Source organism: Rhipicephalus sanguineus, chromosome 4 (assembly GCF_013339695.2).
Source record: "Rhipicephalus sanguineus isolate Rsan-2018 chromosome 4, BIME_Rsan_1.4, whole genome shotgun sequence".
Classification (NCBI taxonomy): Eukaryota; Metazoa; Arthropoda; class Arachnida; order Ixodida; family Ixodidae; genus Rhipicephalus; species Rhipicephalus sanguineus.
This window is the reverse complement of record NC_051179.1, coordinates 49,581,762-49,599,697: the sequence shown is the minus strand read 5'-3', so window position 1 is coordinate 49,599,697 and position 17,936 is coordinate 49,581,762. Positions and strand designations below refer to the sequence as shown.

At 45.4% G+C, this 17,936-nt stretch overlaps 1 protein-coding gene across 4 annotated transcripts in view; it reads left to right on the top strand.

The window, feature by feature from the left end:
* LOC119389938 (small conductance calcium-activated potassium channel protein) overlaps window positions 1-17,936 on the top strand; it is a 257,296-nt gene that overhangs the window by 1,329 nt on the left and 238,031 nt on the right. The gene's annotated exons all lie outside the window — the stretch shown is intronic.

Below are 17,936 nucleotides of genomic sequence, written 5' to 3'. Positions count from 1 at the left end.
ACAGCCGCCAACATGTCTTGCGGTCGACAACAACACGAGGTATTTCGCGATGCCACGAGGCAGAGAAAGCAGCTTCCGCCACGCACCTGCCCTCCTTTCCTTTTTGCTTCAGCTGCATGCGACGACGACAACCGCAACACGCACACGTGGGCACTTTCCCCCCTTGTTTTCTGGGCTTGTCTCGCCTGCGAAGCTCCTCGAATTCTTCTTCTGGCACGGGCCTGTGTGCTGGGGGCACATGCGTCGACGCGTTGGAGGTCCAGAACAATCGCTGTTCTGCGTCAAGAGAATATGCGCTCTGCGCGCATTTTTTTTTTTTCCAGATCTGTCGTCGCACGCGGTCCGAGTGCACAGCTGTGCCCGAAGAAGCTTTCTTTCTGCATGTGGCTGCATACGTACAAGGCTTCTCCCCCCCCCCCCCCCCCCCCCACCCACCTTTCCACGATCCCTGCGGGTGACTGCAGGTCGTACTTTGATATATAGACCAACAATCGTCGGTGATCTACACTAATTTGTTTCGCGCTACTCAGGGATCAAGCTGAAGGTTGGTTTCCTTTTTCTGAGCGAGCGCTATTTAAGAATGACGTCGACTTTCTGTACAGTATAGACCTAAATTTCATCGTGCAGCGTAGTCTTAACAATGTGACTGCCTTTCTTTTAGCGAAAAACTGTTGTCATGTAGTAGAATCGGGATGACTGATAAACTCCGGGAGCAGCATGAATGCAGCTGTTTGTTCTTCGAGCAACTTGCGTAAGACGCGAGTTATCATCGGCCTTTGTGTACTGTGACAGTGTCATTGTGGCTTAACATTGAGATCGAAGGATCTTGTAATTGTCTCGCGCTGTGCGTTACACAGAAAGAAAAATTCTTCGGGGATACCCATTTGGCTTTGCAATGTTTACGATGCTTCTGACATCATCCATTGCCCGTCGTATACAAAACATCCACTTCCCTACGAATAAAACAAAAAAGGTTCGGTAGCTCACTCTTTGATATCTTCGCTTGTGTTAACATATTCCCACCTCTTTTTTTTGTTTACCTGCTGTAACACGCAACGCGAGACAACCGCAATGGACACCAACTAGTCCCATTTATTGCGTTCGTAATGAATGTCGTGCTTTGAATAATAACAAAGTATATAGAGTTGACAAGTTACCAGTACGCCATGTCTCTTTCGTCACATACAAAATGAACGGCACGTTCAGTGCAGTCACGCGATGCCCTGCGTAATAAATTATGTATTGGCTGCACGATTAAATGTGCTGGTGTCCGGCGATATATACATATCGTTTGCTAGAACGGAAATCGTGTGAGGTTGTTGTGCTATGAAAAAAATATATATATTGTCGGCCTTTGTTCAGCCGATTGACTGCGTGTGAACCGCGTGGGATTGAAAGGATAGCGAGCATGTGAACTCGTGAAAAGCGAGGCATTGCTTCTTCGTGTGGAAACGCATTCTCTTAAAAAAAAAGTAAACATAGCGTGTGTGGTTGCGAAGGTGATGAACTGCGCGTGACGTAGAGTTTTTTTTTTTTTGTTTTCCAACTTATCAGCTATTCTTTACGGTTTATGTCGTTCTCGGTGTATCTCATAGAGATAAGAGATTTGTTCATTAAGCAGTAATGGAAAGGTTTGCCTCGGGTATGCCTGGCGTGTTACACTGGATTAGTACGTGGAATAATATAATAATAATATCTGGGGTTTAACGTCCCAAAACCAAGATATGATTATGAGAGACGCCGTAGTGGAGGGCTCCGGAAATTTCGACCACCTGGGGTTCTTTAACGTGCACCTAAATCTAAGTACACGGGCCTCAAACATTTTCGCCTCCATCGAAAATGCATAGTACGTGGAAGAACAAAGGGGTGTACAAAGTACGCGGAAGATACAAAATACACTCAAAACGCACCACAAAGCTGAACAAACTAAAGTATCAGTTTATCTTATCGTCTGTGATACTCAAGTAAATTATAAAAAACATCATCTCTTATCTAATGTGCGGCGTCGCTACCGTATTCCTCATAAACATTTGGCGGGAACATAGACAAAGTTATCCTCCCACGCGACTCAGCCATACCTTGACATTCTAAATGTTTACATCGTCTCAACTGACGTCAGTAACTGTGACGCGTCTCTAGAGTGTGTCCAGATGCACCTGTCGGCAAAAAGGAAAAGAAGCAGAGACACTTTCGGAATCAAATATCAAAATTAAGATTTCGTAAACAACAGCTGTTTGACTCGTAAGACATTTCGGCGTTAAGAATCGGCTGCGAGCCTGGAGTGATCGCTGCGGTATGCGATCATGTAGGCAAGACGCGTCGTTAAAAGCGACATGACTTCGTTGCACCGGCTAATCTGTAGCTACGTAGTTGTTCTAATATTTACAAATGGTTAATATTCCCGAATATCCTAATGACTTAAAAAACAAATAAAGGCAGTGGAGCTTTTAAAAATGAGGGAGGAGGGGGAGGGGCGTTCCGTAACCTCAACAGACACTGACGCCCACGGAAAGCTGTGACAAGATCACACTTTTGTTTCTTTTATTCTAGTTCGTACACATTCGCGCTTCAGCTTCTTCGCATAATCCAGTAGTGTACAAGGTAGATAATTCAACGCGTTTGATATCTCGAAGTTCTAATTTTATTCTCCGGAAACTTCGCGCATTGCTTATAATAGCGTTCTTTATACGTCGAAGCGAGTTTCTCCCGGATGTAAATGGTTCAGCAAACCCATTAATAATGATATGACGCGTGGAGATGACACGGAATGACGATGTTATTAATTATGGTAACAAATTATTGTTCCAATTTTTACAAAACATGCTTTACACCTCTACACAAGGACAGCATTACCCATAGTAAACAAGTTGTCTAAGAAAAGGTTTCGGGGCTTTCCTGCGTTCTGTGCCATGTAGAAGCGCGTGTGTTTTGGCCTATTTTTGGTTTGATGGCGGCACTGCACAGGTATTGGATAAAGAAAGGATGCAATGAAATAATATTCTTTTCTATTTATTATCTTGTGACATGCGTGCGTATTCGTGTAACGTGGACCAGTGGTGTACTTGCGCATAAAAAGGACGAGTTTAAAGGCCTCATAGATGTTTCGAAACTATTTTTAGTAGCACTTTCTAATTCCTGTGTAAAAGAAATCATTTGTAGCGTTCCTTTTTCTATTTTGTACGGCATAATATTTATGCACCGGTAGATTCATCGCTTAAGGTTACCTAATTACTGCACTGTACTCTTTAGCAATCGTCATAACTTCTTCTTCCTTGTTACTCACTTTTGATCTCTTTTTGTACCTCGCGTGATTGGCTCGCTCAACGTCGTCACCTAGGTATTGTCAAGATCGGCCGCCCAGCAGAGCAAATAAGGCGTGAAGTTAGAGGAAAACAACATTTACCATATTCGTCACCCGTGTGCCTTGCAATCTAAGAGATATCACGCGGCTTAGAAACTGAACAAGTTGTTTCCTGCAGACATAAAAAAAATTGTTTGCGTATGCGGTGAACACATAAAAACAACAATCTGCTTCAGAGAGTGCACGGAGCGTTCACAGATTAGTAGTTATTTATGTCTTCAGTTGGATTAGACATTCTGATGTTTAACTAATGTGGAATGTACCTGCCACCACAACGTTGTTAAACCGCTGCTTTTAAACATGTGGCTATAGGTGGGTACATCTCGAAGAAAAAAACAGTCCTGCAAAACACTGTCGAGAAAAGAACACACGGCGGGATGGGCGTCGATTTTCTCGTCCGTGTTTTGTAGCGCTGTCATTCTTCGAGATGTATCCATACCAGCCAGTTCGTCTTAAAGCCCTGTAAAGTCTGAATGCATTCTTTTGTCATAACAGCTCTTTATTCATGGCCTGCTGAAGTCATCATTGTTAAATGCGCTAACATAAGAGGCCCGCATACCAGTTGTTACAAAGCGTTCGGGCGTTCACGAAACCTTCCGTGAGCAGGACCACGCATTCAACCGTCAGAATCAGAATCCTATTTTTATTATGGCAATGACAAAGTTACCAGATGTTTATATACAGGAGGTGGTTCAGAAGTCATAGAAGGCGTAAGGAGCTCTCTTAGAAATTATTTATACCAGAAAAAACGTGCCAGGAGTTCCAGTCACTTGCTGCTAAACAATTACCGCAATTAATGTTATAAATTTGCTTATTGAACATACGCATATTTGTTAAACAATTAAAACAGCCTAATAGTATAAACAAAGTGTAATTGAAATAAGTCAGTTATACACATAACTGTGAGAATAATAGCATATATCTTAATTAGAGTACGTAAATACACATACGCGAATAAACAAGTGTGCATTCCGCCAGAAAGCCTGTAGTTCAGAGTTCCATTAACCTGGTCGCGGTGAGTCCTTCAACGCATTTTGTTTTTTCGGTTCGCGCCATAATGTCGACAGAAAGAATATGTTGGCTTAATGGTTGAAGACAGCCCGCCTTACCACAAGCGTATAATGGGAAGAAAAAAAAAAGCAATGTAGTTCTGGAAATATGAAAGAAAAAGATTCGTGCGTATGAATGTAGGTGAGCTTTAGCAGTGACAGATGACGAAAAAAAGAGAAAAGTTTTAAGGGAAGAAAGAGAGTTTTAAAGAAGACGGTAGAGGATATTATACACGATCCAAAGGCCAGCTAACGGGTCAACCAGAAGGAGCTCAACGTTCACATGATGAGTAGTTTCACTTTCTCGTGGTTAGTATACTTTCGGTGGTGCTTTCAATTTGATCTCTTCATGGTTAAGTTTTTTTTGCTCTGAAGGTTGAAAGTAAATTCACTGTCTTCCTTCGCTGACATGTAAGTGAAGAGAAAATCGGTCGCAATTGGGCTAGCTCGCTTTGGTGAACGACCAGTATCAAAGCAGGCCACCTTGGAATGGCCACCTCATCAGCTATTGCACCTGAGGGGGTCCAAGTGCCTGTCTCGGTTCCTAATTACAATGTAGATGCACACGCGGCGCGGCTTAGTCTGAAACGGTGTGTGTTGTAACCCGCAAGTGATATCGCACAGGGACAGCCACACGGCAATAGTGACCAACTGTGATGGTACCCCCGTGTGCTATCTATCTATCTATCTATCTATCTATCTATCTATCTATCTATCTATCTATCTATCTATCTATCTATCTATCTATCTATCTATCTATCTATCTATCTATCTATCTATCTATCTATCTATCTATCTATCTATCTATCTATCTATCTATCTATCTATCTATCTATCTATCTATCTATCTATCAATTTCCCCTGTTGGTCAGTGTGGAGGTTGCCTCTGTGTCTACCCCGACGTCCTATTCTTAAAAAAAATTTTGTCCGATCGCGAAGGCGGGGCAACCACTGAAGTTCATCTACCGAATTCACTCGTATATTAGTAATCCTGCACTCGTTAGCACAGGTTCAATGCGTGTCACTGTTGGATGAACGATGGCTAATGTCTGTTTTCTAAGAGCGTAATGTGTTTTCTAATGGCGGCTAAATGGTTGCTGGTGGTATTGGGTTGCGAAATGATCGCTGGTGATGGCTCGTTTCAGCTAGCTGATCATAACTACTGGCTAGTATCGACTAAGATTGACTGAGACTGGCTAGCCGCTGTTACAACAGTAACATTGTTGTTATTCGACGTGAATCAAATGATTCGTTTGTGAACTTTTCACCCTTTTAATTGACTTTCCTGCCCTTCCCATCCCATCTGCTTCCTCTTCTTCTTCTTCTTCTCTCTCTCTCGCTCACTATCGGCATTTGAGCCGCTCATAGAGTCATCGTTTCGTTTGCTTTCCACCAAACCCGGGATCATTTGCTGCAGTCCTTCGTCTAACTTTGCGGCAAGTTTCCGCGGAACTTGGCTTGGTTCAACTTCTTTGACGTATGCCTGCTAGTGCTCGCACTGTGGGCGTTCTCAGACCCATCTGCGTCCTTCCGGCTTCGGCTTCGCGGTCGGCTACACGATGCCCGCCAATTTGTCTTGATCAGGGTCTCGGCCCCAATCCCGACCTCGCATCAGCCCGTCGTCCTATCTCTATATCTTTCTTTTTCTTTTTCTGTCACCATGTCTATTTTGTCGGTTCTTGTACACCTCGTGTTGTCGTAGGGCCCCTCCAGTCACCGCGGCTTCCCCGATTCATTTTCATCCACCTCAATAAACTTTTCTTTTCGTTATTGTTTTTAAGCTAAATTCTTTTTTTTTTCGGAGGCGTTAACACGTCTTGCAGGAAATATTACGGAGTGTACGTGTTGATTGCTCCCTGTATAAATACGCAGAAAAGGCAATAGCTTCGCGTTCTAGGTGATCAAACAGTGTCGCTTGGGTCGTTACTCGTACCATGGCCAGTTAGCGGCCTTGAAAAGGAAGGTTTCAAGACAAGGATAGTTTTTGTTTTAATTTATACGGGAACATATGAGATCAACATACTTGAAGCGATCGTATGCTGTGATTCACATTGATTGTTGTTTTCTCGTATTTTTACCCTCTTTTAAATGCTGGTATCCGAACGTGCACCGTAGCGTCAGTGTTATTATTCTTTCTTTCGTTTACCTTTATTTATTAAAAGTTTTTTTGCTTATAAATGAAATGAAGTAGCTAGAGACACACTGTGCGAAACCTTCCAAGTTATGCGCTATCTAACCCTCATGACAAAAGAACGTTGCCACATACACAATAGAATATAATAATAACAATCCGGGTTTTGCGTGCCAAAACCACGATATGATTATGAGAGATGCAGTAGTGGAGGGCTCCGCAAACTTCGACCACCTGGGGTTCTTTAACGTGCCCCTAAATGTAAGCACACTGGCCGCTAGCATTAAGCCTACATCGAAAATGCGGTCGCCATCCCGCGATCTTCGGGTCAGCAGTCGAGCACCATCACCACTAAGCCACTGCGGCGGGATTTCATTCACGCTCAAGTGCCCCTGATGTACGAATTGCTTCGCTAATACAAACCCTGCGGGGTTCTGAGACATCCCCGCGAAGTGCGTTACACGATATTTTACGTAATCATCTCTAGCTAAAGTAATAGAGATGTATTGGCACTTTATCCTACGTAAGCGCGTCAGACAACCAAGAAACGCTGATTATCTCACACTTAAAAGAAAAACCTGTACTGACAAAAAACAAAAAAAGTAAAAAGGGGACATTTCGGAAGTAAGTATACGCATGGTTTCGAGCGCTATGTAATAAAACTTTATGTACAACCATCTGGACACGCTGCTCAAAGAGAAGAAAAAGGAGCAGACCAGGGAGCTCACGCCAGCTTTAGGAACATAGAATAGACGTACGGCTGTTCAGCGCAAAACTACGTGTTTTTTTCCTCTCTATCTCTTTTCAATTCGCAAAGAGAAATGCCCCACACAATGGACTTGTTTCTTTTTACTGCACAGTTGTCCTTCTCCCTCACAATTTCGACTGTACAGGGAAAGACGAGGCATAATTATTTGCAGCGCACGGCGAATTGTCCGACAGGTCGTTTAAAGAGGCCTTCAGTCGGGTGTTCCCTATATATGCGGCTCGCTCGATGCGAATCGATGTTCTTGGTCAACATAGGCGAACGTCCACAACTCTTAAAGCCAGCCCTGACGTGCGTGCGTGCGTGCGTGCCTTTGAGCGCGTGTGTGTGTCAGTGCGAGCGCTCATGTGCCGACGTATGCGGCGCGGAGAGCAGGTTTGCTCACGGTGCGCGTGCGACCGAGATTTGCGACCCGGCGTTTTTTTTCGGAGAGACCAAGGTCTTATCGAGCTGGTCGACTGGACAACCACGCGACATCGACTTAGTCTATAAGCGCGGTCGGTCGCTCATGGCGTGTACGGCTGTAAGCCCGGAGCGTTTCGCGCTGTCACGGAGGCGACTGCATGCGCGGCTATAGTGGCACCGCGCGTCGTGCGTAGTCTGGCGTTCCTGGAGTAATCGCGATTAGTATTGACGAATGAGGTGACAGTTGAAGGACAGCGATCAATATTTGCTTCCTTATGTGGGACCGAATTTAGAAAGCTTTTTTCGGTCATGCTTTTTGTCAACGGGCCTTCAGGCTTTTTCTACACCGTTATGTCCAGCATCGCGATTTGCTGAAGTTTACTCTAAGGAATGGCTCCGTTGCCTCTATAGGATCGGTCATGATGAGAAAAGGAAAAAAGACAGGCCTTTTGGTCTCTTCCCTTTCTTTCGTTCACTTCAAAGCGAGGGTTTCGACTCGGCGTTTAACTAGCATGCATGGCTTATTGGTCCAGCTGTCAGCTTGCAAAAATACCACGTGTTGACGCCATCTGGTAAAAAAAAATCACAGCATATCCATGGGGTGAATGATAATGAGTGGAGCGAAGCTCCGGTAGGAATCGTCGGTAAACTGTGAAACTCTTCCGTGAAATTCGCCCAGTACATCATATAAAGAGTGTGAAACACCGTGTATATATTAAACATCAACTTTTATTGTACTGTTGGTTTACGTGGTCCCTTCATTATCACCGCTTTGTGATCGGTGAAATGCAGGGAAAGTATCCGCTCCCGAGCGAAAAAGAAAGCGCGCCACGAGCGAGCGCCTTTTACGATCGCAGGCATCCAATGACATGCGCCATTCGCATTATACAAGCGCCATCTGTCATCTTTAAACAGCAACTCTAAGAAATACATGAAACGCCATCTAGTGAGCACTTCATTAAACTAGAGCTCTAAGAAATACATGAAACGCCATCTAGTGAGTAATTCATTAAACTAGAGCTGGCTACATACATACTACTACAGAGGAGGGAACTACCCACACCCTAAGGAGCTTCGCCCCTAAAATGGATCTTTCACATTCGCGCCGATACGCGCTTCTGTGCGCGTTGGCGGCCCTTCATTTCCCGCTGTTCTTCTTCGAGCGAACTACACGCGTGGGCCCATAGCGAGTCCGAAGGACAACTGCTGATAACAGCGCTAGCGCGATCTCTACATCACGAGGCAGAGGAGCACATCGGTTGGTGAGAAGCGCCGCCGCCGAGTATCGCTGCACTTATTACACGTGTCGAGGGGGCGAGGGGCGGCGAAAATTGTTGTTCTACGTGTCGTTTCTTCCGCGTAAGCAATACCACGCCCACAAAGATACACGCGATTAAAAACGCTAGACTGTACGAGTCGTTCAACTAGACGAGTTGCTTGTAGAAACTTCTGCAGCGCCTTCCTCTCCTTCTGACGTCATGGCCGTACCTTCCGGCACTCCGAGATTTAATTGCTCAGAAAGCGGCTGCTCGTGGAAGCGTGTCGCGACGGTCTCTCTCTGGGAGCTGTAGAGAAGAGAATGATGACGTGTTGAATGGTTTCCTCACTGCCGCAGTGCCCACTGGCTGCACTGTCGGCGAATTACCGGTGCGGCTAGCAGAGGTGTTCGTGAAGTATACTTGAAGCCATAGTTCGCAGCCCATGCACGAGGGAAGGAAACAGGAGAGATGGAAAAGGCATGTAAGTTAAACAGTTCCGAATAACCGGTGCGCTATCCTACCCTGGAGAAAGCGAAGGGGCAGTCTGAAAGTTAATAATAATTGTTGGGGGTTTTACTTCATAAAACCACCATATGATTATGAGAGACGCCGTATAGTAAAGGGTTCCGGAAGTTTCGACCACCTGGCGTTCTTTAACGTACACCTAAATTTAAACACAGGGGCCTCCGGCATTCCGCCTCCATCCAAATGCGGCCGTCGCGGCTGGGATTTGATCCCGCGACCTGGGGGACAAAAAGAGACAGGGAGCACACACACACCGTCACAGTCAGTCACTCTTGTGCGATATGCGACATCACTGCCGACAGCCGTTTGTGCAAGTCTGTTAACATCGATCACTTCAATGCTTTCGTCGTAGTGATACAGAACTATCGGTAAATTGACTATCGATAACATCGATAGTTCTTTTGAAACTATCGATAGTGTAGACAAACTATCGATAGTACTACTATCGACAAACTATCGATACTGCAATCGGTAGTACCATGGTTAATATTACTAGCGACATTACTGGCACGCGTGTTTACTGCTTTGTTTTGATGCATTCGGGTGCCACCCACAAAGACTGTTAGCAACGTTTGACGCAGACCGCGCCGTAATGTTTGAGAAGCTTCACGATTGTATGAGATTATTTTGTTAAAATTACGCGCCGGACGCGAAAAGTCAAGTTTATTCCACAGCTTACGCGAGCACAAGCGATAACGCTGCAAAGTTCGATGACTGATGTACAAAAGACGACGCTTTCCCCGATGATCAGATTACTCGACGGCCGACGACTCTTCTCGCCGTTACCAGTGCGCAGCCTGTATCGCTTGTATGTTGAGTTTTGATTTTCTGAGCACGATACCGCGCAAATTAAGAGCTCCGTATTTCTCAGTCTTGTTGCAGCATTCTTCACCGTCACAACCACGTGGAATATTATCGATAATGGTGTGAATAATGAGTGTAGCAGGCGTAGCAAATCGGTCGATTATCAGGCGTCCTCCATGGATTGGCGATTGTCGGTGCTGCCCAAGTGGAAGGATAGACAGGCGGTTGCGTGGGCTGCGAGTGCGTAGTGTAAGGTGGTTGCGGAAGCCTACGCAGAACGTCAGCATACGTGAGGGGCGCGGCTACAGGCTGCACGGCTTGCGCATAGGCGACAGGAGCGGCCACAGGCTCCGATGCACGCGCGTAGTGAACAGGGCTGGATGGAGGCGGCTCGCGGCGCGCAAGGGGAACAGCGTGGGCAACCTCCTCCGAAATAACAGTGCGGAGCGGGGTGGGCAGACGGGTGGTAGGGCTCGTGAGTAATAGGCATTAAGGAAAGTTGGCGGGCAACTTCCTCGCGGACGAAGTCTCGAACCTGCTGAAGCAACGTCGAATGGTCAGGCATGGTGTCGAGACTGCACAGCGACTCGCCACCCCGTGGAGGCTGCCGAGTCAGAGCGCGCTGCTTCTTCAACTCGTCGTAGCTCTGACACAAGCTGACGACTTCTGAAACTGTGCCCGGATTCCTAGCCAAGAGCATTTGGAATGCGCCATCGTCAATGCCCTTCAGGATTTGTTTGATCCTGTCAGCTTCGGGCATGGTGTCGTTGACACGTCGACAAAGGTCGACGACGTCCTCAGTATAGCTTGTGAAGCTTTCTCCAGTCTGCTGTGAGCGGACGCGCAAGCGTTGCTCTGCGCGCTGCTTGCGGACAGCTGGTCGACCGAATACTTCAAAGCAGGACGTCTTGAAGACGGTCCATGTGGGGATGTTCTGTTTGTGGTTGTTGTACCACAATTCGGCGACGCCAGTCAGATAAAATATGACGTAGCCTAGCTTGTCGGGGTCATCCCACTTATTATGCGTGCTCACCAGTTCGTAGTGGTCAAGCCAGTCTTCCACGTCGGTCTCATCTGCACCGCTGAAGACCTTTGGGTCCCGGAGCCGAGGAAGCCCGGTGCAGGTGACGGACAGGGACGAAGGCGCCGGTGGGTTTGCGTGGTCAGTCATGATCGGCGGTAGCGTCCGGCTACGCAGCTCCAGGGTGTAGCGACGGGGATGAACAGCACCCTCCACCAAATGTGAAGAGGTTTATTGGTCGTTGAAAGACGTAATGGTCGTCAGCGGCAAGCGAGCGAGAAGAAGCGTCCAGAGGCACAGCGGCGATCCGAAACACGAGCCGAGCGAGCCGAGCGTTGGCGATGCTGCTGGATGGAGGCGCATCTTCTTCTTCACAGATGGTTTTGTGGGCCGGTCATATTGCCAAAATATTTGCAATAGCCTACCATCAGCTTCGCTTAAATTATGAGCAATTCTTGGCAAAAGAAATAAATTATTCCCGGAGTAAAAATAGCGGCATATGTCCGTCAGTAAGTCAATAAATTCACATCCGAAAGCAACCAGTTACACCTCAAAATTAACAAACTTAGTTCATGGTATTTTTTATTTCGAAATCATAAAATAGAATATAAGCTTGAAGCCGCACAGTTCCACTACATGTAACGCCTTCCTTTCCGCTACAGCTGAGTAGTTTGACTTTATGGTCATGTGTCAGCAAACCACTTCGGTGAAGAACACAAGCATGTCAACTTTCTTGCCCTTCAGCCTGCTCCTCCGGCTCCTCTATGTACCACGCGCGCGGGGAACCAAGTTTATTCTGCAATGCGTTCGTGCTGTTGATTTTATACTATCGATAGTACCATCGAATTTTTACTACCGAAAGCGCTATCGATAGTATTTTCTTACCATCCATAGTTCGATAGTGACTCAGCTATCGATAGTATCGATAGTGCCATCGATGGTTCTGCATCACTATTTCGTCGCCCACAGCTGTGATGGCTTCTTGGGACGTGTCAGAATCATGATCTGATTATGAAGCAAGGCGTAATGGAGGTCTCAGAGTACATTTTGAACGTGTGTGCGTGTGTGCCTGCGCGCGCGCGCGCGTGTGTGTGTGTGTGGGTGTGTGTGTGCGCGTGCGTGCGTGCGTGCGTGTCATCTTCACACCTTTCACCTCTGAACACGCTAAACCAGCAAACCCAGTTGCGTGGTTTTCTGAATTTTACCCTCATCGATATGCAGCCTCCGCTGTCGAGAATGAACCAGCAGCCCGAGCTCAGCATTGCAATGCCATTGTCCAGGTCTAACGCGGCGCACGAAGAATTGCTCTTATGCATGTCCTTTTGAAAGAAGGGACTTTCTTCTTTTTCTGTGTGAACAATGCATTACTGCGTAGCCATCCGTTACTCGCGTATAATGTGGGGAAAAAGCCATTGCCGAGAAATTAAAAAGTATGCAAACAAGCCATCTTTCGGGGATGTTCATCGTGTGCCGCAGTCAAACTGTTACGGCTTGTATGACAACCTGCTCAGCAGTCTGACATCAACGCTGACCTTTTCTGTCTTATGCTGTCCTGTTTGTTTTTTATCATGTGATGTCTCTTTGGAGACAATTGCTAGCATAGTTCATGCTTCTCACTTGGTGGCGTTTTCATATGTTTACGTGAATAACAATAACAACAATATTAAACATCCCAATCGGAGTATATTTTTAAAATGAACCAATATTATAGGTTCTATTCTCTAGCTATGAATAATATCAGTTCTGAAGCGTGCAGCTTTCCTCTCGACAAGCAATCTTTCTTTTTCATGTATCAACCTGGTGTCGTGCATCCCCTTGTCCTTTTGAGTTGTTCATGAGTGACATATCATAATTTACATAATGTTCATAATTTACAAAATCTATCTAATGAAGGGTTGAAAATGTTTCTTTCTTAATTTTCCGCAAACACGTGTTATTGTTGAGCGATAAACTCAAAGATTAATGTGTACGTTAGGAAGCACATCTAATTAAGCGTTGAAATGCGTTCAATACCCCGTTTGGGGGGCATACTTCTTTCAAACGGTGAATGAACCACAAAAGGCTCAGATGCTCTACTGATGACATGACGTGGTTAACAAGATGCTTCTTCTTTTTATTTATTTCTCGGTAAGAATGTTTTCTTACAGCTAGAGTGAGTATTTGGCATGTGCCATCTGTAAATCAGCACATAACTACATACATTATTGTAGTGTGACCTTAGGGCTTCTTTCAATGAACTTTCACAGTTTCTTTAGCAAGAACCTACGGTATATTTCACAGAGTACAAAGCATACAAGGACAACAGTACAGCATACACCACATGGACTCTACCTTCTCGCAGCCAAATGTTATTGCCCAGACGCTCAGTAACAAGTGCCATATTATCTATGGAAACAACGAAAAAGATGTTATAGAGCAACCGCACTCTACCTCCTGCACGTAAAAGTTGAAATAAGCAACTCAGGTCATGCCACAATAGTAAACATTGAGTACTAAATTTTGGAAGCACATTTTGAAGAGAGCAATTTACGTTTCGCTTATGCACGTATCACCAAGTTTCGCTGGTGTAGAAGACATGCGCCGATCACCAAACCGGAATGGTTGAAGCACATGATGATGATAATGAGCCTGGATGATGATGATGATGATGATATACTTGAAATGCTTTTTTTATAATGATTTGCTGCCTCAACAGCTGCGTTGTTCTTCTAAAATCCGCTTATTTAGAACGCTTGGAATACTTCTCTACAATGACTTGCTGCCTGAATAATTGCTTTGTTTCGCGAAATTTTTTGCTTATTGGCCTTGAATACGTACAATATGGCTCAACCTTCCGCATTTGTTTAGGGAGGATCGTGCGAAGATCTTTTAAGGGATGCAATGCATTCATATTTGACTTTTCATTCGATTTTCTACATGCACCTAGCTGTTTGTCTTTCCAAGGTGTTTTTCCTTCTTCGATACGGTACTCAGGCCGATCGGCGTCGATACTTATTTATTTTTACTCTTTGAAACGACTGTAAAGCAAATGTCGATACATTTCGCGCCTATTTTAAGATATTTGCAGATTCTTTTCTGTGATTCTAATAATCCGTCCTGGCTGTTATTTTCAAGAGTGCTGCAGCTCATTAGACGATATAGTTGTCAGCATTTGCGGAGGATGATTGGGAACGCCACTTGTCTCGCAAAAACGTCACAAGGAGTAACAGTGTCATATCACAAATTTCATAAAGAAGAAACGGACGTGTTCTACGTATGACTAAATAACATTCCCACGTAAACAGCTGTCTTTTTATTTTGGCTTTTGAAGAAGCAAGCGTGCAGCTACACCAGAATGTTTTCTTAATTATAACTCGTTTTTCAGCAAACTGCTGTACAGTGACCATCCAAGGGATTTTTCATTGTTTCGTAACTGCTCCGACTAACGTTATCTGAGCGACCGTTCTTATCTGCACAAGGCAGAAGTTCCAAGAGAAGGGGGAGGCTTGAAGAGATAAAAAATCTTTGAACAAGGGTTGTCGCTGGAGCCAAATTTCGACAAGTAATCTTGTCTTCTTCAAGGCAGCAACCTTGAAGTAAACAAGACAACTTCTCGAAACGTTGGCTCCAGCGACAGCCTCGTTTCAAGGATTTTTCATCTCAACGTTCTCATCTGTGTATTACACACGTTCTGTTCATCACAGCTTTTGAATCACTTCCGCCACTTCCTTGCCACCCACTTTATATGCACTAACAGAACATTCTTTGCGCGTTTCACACAAATCAATAATAATATCTTTGGTTTTACGTCTCAAAACCACGGTATGATTATGAGGGACGACGTAGTGGCGGGCTTCGGAAATTTCGACCATCCGGTGTTCTTTAACGCGCACTGCCATCGCACACTAAACGGGCCTCTAGCATATTGCCTCCATCGAAATGCGACCGCCGCGGCCGGGATCGAACTTGCGACCTTCGGGTCAGCAGCCGAGCGCTGTAACCGCTACGCCGCCGCGGCGGACAGTTGACACACTAGTTGTTACTCATACAACTTGTTCGTCTGTACATTCTGCTCTTACTCCAGCGGTTTTCCTTTTTTTTAACGCGAAAGTCTTTTATGCCGGAGTCAACCACGGTTCCGCTGACATAGTTCCGTCACGGATATGACGTTGCGAGATATATAACTAACAGATGGCAAAGAAAAAAACTAGTAAGAAAAGTTCTGTCACCGGGAGTCGAACTTACAACCCCGCGCTCCGCAGCGCGCGGCGTGAAACAACTCGACCACAGACGGCACGTTCTTCACCATACCAACGGCGAGCTATCTGTATACACCATTTACCGGTGGTGGTACTCGGAGATCGGTGACACTTCAGCGTCTTTTCGTTGTCACTAGCAAGATGACGCGAAGGGCTCGAAGGGCGCGCTAAAGGTCGTCGCCCCATGCGTTGCGATGAGCGCGCGCGCTTATCTCGTGGTGGCGGTGGTTTGTACGTCTTGCGCTCTCACCGCAAGTTTGCTTTGAGAGCACGAAGGTCACTTCGCTCAGTGCAGCGGCCGCTTTTGCAAAAGGAGCGCGCCGCTCACACACAAATAAGTTACAACTGTGACAGTTAGTTCGCGCTCATCCTGTGAATACTTGTGCATTCGTTTCGTGTGTCCTCCTTTGTGTTTGGGCAGCTCGCTTTAACTGTCGAGCTGTGACAGTTGTTAGTTCGCGCTCATCCTGCGTATTTTCTTTTCGTGCGTCCTTTCTGCTTGAGCAGCGCGTTGCAAGTTTCGAGCTGCTTGCCGTTCTTCGCGTGACATTACGATTTGTTGCTATAGCATTCATTCCTTGTCCCTTGTGGCGAAACAATGCGCAAGAAAACGCTCAGATAAGTCTCTGAAGACACGTTTCACTTTCGTTGAATACCGATTCCTATGACAGAGGGATCAGCAATGCTTTTTTATATCGCTCACTTCGGGGTTAACTTATTTTCGGGCATTTTTGTGCGTTATCCTCAATATTTCTGCCCTGTGAGTCCCCAGTTTAGAACGATTAATTACGGCCTTTCAAGTGTAATGTGGCGTAGTACAGTTTTATGTGGTCTGTTTGTGCTCTAATATCTCTAAACCTAATTTTGAATACCTTTACGCCTATTAAAGAGCTTTGTATGTCTAAATGTGGTTGTATCAGTTAGGAATTGCGAATATTCGCTTGTTTATACGCTAATGTACACCCTCCACGGTGGTCTAGTGGTTATGGTGCTCGACTGCTGACCCGCAGGTCGCGGGGTCGAATCCCGGCCGCAGCGGCCGCATTTTCGATGGAGGCGGAAATGCTTGAGGCCCGTGTACTTAGATGTAGGTCGACGTTGAAGATCCCGAGGTGGTCGAAATTTTCGGAGGCCTCCACTACGGCGTCCCTCAGAATCATATCGTGGTTTTCGGACGCTAAACCCCAACAGTTATTATAATACGTTACTGTGGCTATTGCTTCCGCGTTCTCGAGTGTTGTCGTGCATGACACGCGAACCACATCGCTCATCAGTGCCGCCGTTTGCGCATGCCCAAGGACACCCGTGATTTGTCAATTTTGAAACTAATGTGATGTTACTTCCGTTTGTTTCCACTTTCGCATGTAACGCTTACATCATATTGAGCGAAAATATTACGTCGTCGCAGAGAATGTGAGAAACATGTCTGGGACGGATGTGTATGCGTCTATATATGTTCGTATGTGTGTATATGTATGTACGGATGTGTGACGCTTGCATCCTGTTAAAACAATAGATTGTAGACTCGTCAAGCTGTTTAAAGACAGGTTTTATTCTACAGTTGCTCATCTGTACATAAATGTAGATGATGGCAAACAAATAGTTTCAATTTCTGTAGTTGCCGCCACCAGGAGACGCAGTGAACTCTGAAGAAACTAAAACTTTTTCAAGCCTTCTGGCTGTATTTCGTAAGGCGCGCTTCACTGCACGTGTTTTTTCCTGAATGCGCTAGTAAAATGTTTCTCTGGATAAGCTGTAAAAATATCGCGGCCATCTATCTACGTAGATAAATCGTCCGATCGGTCTTAAGTTCCTCAAGTCTGGTTGACGTCATTGTCGGTGAGTACGAAAATAGGAATCTGCTGTAGATGAACTGCGTGGTTTGTGGTACTCAGCGCAGTCCATCTTATTTTTTTAGGTAAGCCACCTTTTGGAACACCAATATGCATTTGAAGCAGTGTGAACTGACGAACGCGCTTCTGTCTTCTAACACTTTCAAAAACCGGCAGTGGCCGACCATCTGTTTTCTCAGCTGCGTTCGGGAGGTACCTGTGTGCACAGTAGTTATAGATTTAATTGAAAAGTAGAACATAGAAATGATTGAAGCAGCAGAATTCACCTTCATTTCTCTTGTAAGAAAAAAAAGCAGACGCTATTACAAACCGGCAATAACACATTGAAAACTCAGTAAATACAGTGTCTGAAACATGAGTTGTGGTGCCCTGTTAATCTATGCAAAAAAAAAAAAAACTCACAGGGTCCTTTATGCATTCACCTAGCACGACTAGAAGGCGAAAGCCATTCTTTTCTTTTTCTTAGTCGATATACTGATTCCTCCCCCACACCCCACCCTCACTCCGAAAGCTTTCTGCACCTA